The following is a 5230-nucleotide window of genomic DNA, read 5'->3' as shown; positions in this document are numbered from 1 at the left end:
TCCCAATTTAGGAGTTGACAAACCTGTTCTCTTCTTGCAGCAGAAAGGTGAACATGAAGTGGGAGAAGTCCGTATGGTTAAGTGTGGCATCCATCTAGTACCTTTGGTGTGAAAGAGGCCCCAAATCCTGGTCGAATTAGTACTCATGTAATTCGACATAAATCAATCCGGGATTACGGGCCTATAACAGCAAGTCGGTAAATCTGAAGACCACTGACTTTATTTGGCACTTTTTTTCCAATTAAGAGGCGAATACTATGAAGCCTTCCACTCTACTGCTCTTTTTCGTAACTATGTTGTCCTGAACGCTATTCAAGCCTTCATCCTCATGGCATTTCAACAGAAGTTGTAAGGTTTCAGGGTACTGAAGTGCTCCAACTATGGGAGCAGCATACCTGTATTCAGTGGTTACCGATGGAAATATATGGGATTGTAAGCTACGGTAAACAACGTTTTCAGCTTAAGTTGGTGTCGGTCGGTGGCTCTGTTGAATCTCACCTGAATCACCCGTTTATAGTAGTACTCAGATCAGCATACTGCACAGAGATTGCCCCAGGTTCAAGATATTGAAATGCGTTTGAATAGTGCTTCAAGGTTCAATGAACTATTGGACACCTGATTTCAGATTTTGCCCTTCTGTTAGCATACTGCACAGAGATTGCCCCAGGTTCACGATATTAAAATGCGTTTGAATAGTGCTTTAAGGTTCAATGAACTATTGGACACCTGGTGTCCTTTCTGATGGCCTTTCATGTTAGCCGAGTACCCCAATTCCCATCAAGCTAAATTCCTACTTGAACTTGCATTTGTGTTGCGATTAGTTCTCTGATAATTTACTAACTGTAAACACTGGCGTCATTCCTTTGATTTTAAGGTATGCTTACGGCAGAATAGATACAAACAGATGTTTAGGCAAAATTTGAGCTTCATGGAGATTCTGAGTTCAGTCTGATGCGCGAAAGTGGTGGTGGGCTGTGTAGAGTTTTCACCGGTCTTGGAAGTATTACGGAAAGATCCACTCGCCAACCTTTGAACAACGTTTCCTTTGAAATTGTGGATATGCGCGTGACATCCGCTGATATGGAGGTAATCAATAAGTTGACTCGTATCCTTACAGCTCAAATCTCTGGAAGTTTATACCACAAATCTCGAAAAGACCATGCTTTCTTGTCAGTCTATTGCGTAGGTTGATGCAAGGGGACTGATCGTCCAACAAGGAACACTGAGGATCCACTGCCTTCTCCAAGATAGAAATAGCCTAATCATTTGCTTTTTGTTTGTCGAAACCAGATTTCGATAGAGAATAACGCTGGCATCTTAGGTGACGTAGATGCCCGTTGGTTTGTTCGCTGAGCTGGGCAATTTGGTTGCAAACGTTTCGTCACCAATTGAGATGACATCATCAGTGCGTTGTTAGGGAGTGTAGTGGTGCGTAGTGATGGGTCGATGGTTGTGAGTTGAGTGTGTTAATATACGTGCTGCTAGCAGTGGGTGACCGTTGATGGCTCTATTGTATTGGTTGCTCTGTTATCCTGTGTCCTGATTCGTCAATACCCACGTGACCTCTGAGCTTGGCATCCTCTGCCCTTGTGCTCTGGTCGATGATGCAGTGAACTCTGTTCTTGACCCTCCCGAGTCCGGGCTTGTGACCTTTATTGATCTGACTCCAAGGAGTTCCTTGTTTCTTTGTTTGGATAAAGATCAAAACCGAATTCCATTACTCTGACGTATTCATTTCCACCAACCAGACTCGAGTTCCTCCGCTGTATGGGGAAAGTAGCATGATGAATATATTCTCTCAGTAGCTTATTGGGTGTTCCAGAGCGTTCATTGCGTTATCCACCCAAAACCGACTGTATAAGGAGGATGAATGTAGGGCGGAGTTATTTTAAATGTAATATTGAGTAAGATACAGCTGTTTAGAACTTTATCAATGCTAATTCACCACGTGGTGCACCAGCCCATTTGCCAACATCGTTTCCTTGTCCTGGAAACTCGTAGTAAAAGCGTATGAAGATAAGATGTCATGTCAAGGAGAAACCACTGGTAAACCAGCGATGCCAATCTGATCGGCTAACTAACGTGAAAACTGACAAATCTGCTGCCGCTTTTTGAGTAGTTTTGTAAATAGTGTACAATTTTACAAAAGGGACTCAGCTGAGAGCACAGCTTGAACACAGTCTGTTTAACTTGTTGGAATCCGCAGTAACTACTTGTTTGCCAAATTTACGTCCTTAACTGATGTGTTTATGAGGACAAGGATCTTGTCTACCAGCTATTCAACTGTAGTGAGTCACCACCGGTTCCTGATGTAGACCATCGATTGTCGTTGAACCGCCGAACAACTGCGTATCACTGGCACACCACAAGCGGTTGAAATGGAGCCGAATGCGTGTAGGACCTTAGAGTGGAATTAGACCCCAGGAGAATAAGATCGGCTGTCAAACATGCCCAAGACTGATGTGAGCCATCAACCGACCGAAGCGTGAAGGAAAAATGCGCGCACCAGAGTCGATTACTGTGCTTTCCATTGAGTTCCGGGATCATTTGTCAAAGTTTCAGGCGCAATGTAATGATTGCTCGATGACTGCCACACAACTGTTAGCGCGAATTTGAGGCGATAACGAACGACCACGTAGCCTCCAATAATTTTGGTTTCCGGTCACATAGCAAAGCATGAAATGAATTTCTCGGTCCTGTCGGATGGTCCGTTTGTACCAGTTGTTGATCAAAGTAGCTGGGTTATGATTTGACCCTCAACTTCGTTGAGTCAGTTGTATTGAGAAAAAGCCACGTGATTTGCAGACGTCGGCCTGCCTGCCGATGCGTCCCCACAACTGCGGCATAAATCGTAGTTTGCATGTGTAGCAGACAATTCTGACGAATTAGACCCGCCTTGTCCGGGAGCAATCTGATCGGTATTCTGAAGTGAGTGTGTTTCTACAGCATTATGGACAAGTTTTATACTCCACCAAAGTTTATCTTGCTAAATGGTAGCAATTAGACTGGAGGAAAGAACAGATTGGTTTCTTCAAAGCGTCATGAGCCGTGGGAGTTCAATGTCGATAAAACGTCCCGGACAGCCGTTGGATAATAGGGTCTGTCTGAGGAAGTCTTATTTTTCTACAAGTGTATGCAAAAAGGTTAGACTGGACTCAGTCACGCATTCGGATCAGTGGAGTGTTAGCCATCAGCTACTTTCCTTGAGTGATATCATTGACTTCAAACGTAAACTCACAAAGATAGTTGTGAATATCACGTTGTTGGGCGAGTTTGCTGTTGTCACCCAAGGCGATTCTCCAAGATTGCTCGATGAGGCCATGTTGCGAAATATGGGTAGCACGAGTGGCATGTTTGGTCGTTGATCTGTTCGTCAAACTCAGCAGATGAATTGCAAACTCTTCATCTCAATGTTTCTACTCAACGCCGTACTGACGGTTTCAATTCGAATGGAAATGGAACCTTTGAAACCCAATTGCCAAGACCAGCGAACTGGTGAACAACTGAATGATGTGACAAGCTGAGACTGGCATCGAAGAATTTTGGAATCCGCTAGATGATAACGTACGGTACCTGCATATTGCATCCCACATGGAGGGCCTACCAGTTGAGTCGGTGACCCTATATTGTCCCGTAAATGTTCGCCAATTTTACCTCTCAGAGGTTCAGAAGGTGGAAGGTCGGAGGAGGAAAATGCATATCAACTGAGGAAACTTCACTCCATTTGGTACGAATACTTATTTTTCTACAAGTGTATGCAAAAAGGTTAGACTGGACTCAGTCACGCATTCGGATCAGTGGAGTGTTAGCCATCAACTACTTTCCTTGACTTCAAACGTAAACTCACAAAGATAGTTGTGAATGTCTCGTTGTTGAGCGAGTTTGCTGTTGTCACCCGAGAGCATTCTCCAAGACTGCGCGATGAGGCGATGTTGTGGAATATGGGTGGCTCGAGCGAGCTGCTTGGTTGTTAATCTGTTCGCCAAAATCAGCAGATGAATTGCAAACGTTTCATCTCAATGTTTCTACTCAATGCCGCACTGACGGTGTAACCACTGTTAGCCCCAAGAAAAGAGTCAACTTTGTGTTAGATTCGCTGATTCGCCAATCTGTTGTATCTGGCTTCTGACCCTCTCCAGTGCCTATTGCCTGGAAAAAAGACTAACAGAAGGGAACACAACAGCTATACTCCGAACAAACGAGTGCGAGAGCGTGAGCACGTGTGAGTGCGTATGTACAACGGTCTCAAGCTATTTATTGGAGCGACACCGTCTGATCTCGGTCCAATGCTGACGCACACGGTCAGGCTGCGACGTACTGCATATTGCGGGGGCGTTGCTTGACCTTGATCAACGCTGACTCGCACTGTCTGGTTTTGACACAAGGCTGTGACGCACTGCATATTGAGGGGGCGTTGTCCGTCTGGCCAACACTAGCGGAGCTGAGAGTCTCGGTAGATTTCGGGCATTCAGTGGTTGCTTTCAGGAATGTGACCTTCCTGATAATTTGTTGAAGCAGTGTCAAATCCTTACACGGAAAACCAAACTCGTTTATCGTTCAATTATTGTCCATTGATGAACTTATTGAAATCATTTACGATTTGGTTGAGGACTATGATATATTTTCTGGGCCCAAACCGACAAATTATCTTAGCTCCCATGCCTTGGTGTACCAGAGGTTAATGGAATAGTTTGTTGACAGAAAACTACACCAACCCGTCTTAGTTGATAAGCTGTGTCGTTTAGAAATTATCACGAAGAGTCCAACAATTGGAGATCTATTGCAATTGTGTTGCTGGCATTTCTGTAGTGTATAAAGCCTCTGACCAACTCACTGATCAACTTCTAAGTAGCGAATATGCGCTCATTTGCAAACTAATTAGGTTTTTCGAGAGGCTCGCCTGGAACCCAGCTGAACCTTACGGTTTTGATGTTTCCAGTCAACTGAATGTGCTGCACCAGGCCGCCTCGTGCTCCAGTCACTATGAGATATGAGTAGTGCATTACAGCACATTCAGTTGCCCGGAAACATCACAAACGAGAGATTCAAATGGGTTCAAGGTGAGTTCCTCGAGAAACCAAATTAGCTTGCAAATGTGTTTATATTCGCTAATTTCTTGCAATTTGGTTTCAATTGGAACATAAGGTTGATGAAAACCTGATGGGCCCCAAAAAGGCGAAACCGGTTGTGGGCTGTCGATGGATTTTCAGCAACCTTATAAGTAGCGCAT

This window comes from Opisthorchis viverrini, assembly GCF_000715545.1.
Source record: "Opisthorchis viverrini unplaced genomic scaffold opera_v5_125, whole genome shotgun sequence".
Lineage (NCBI taxonomy): Eukaryota > Metazoa > Platyhelminthes > Trematoda > Opisthorchiida > Opisthorchiidae > Opisthorchis > Opisthorchis viverrini.
Note: the sequence above shows the minus strand (reverse complement) of the source record.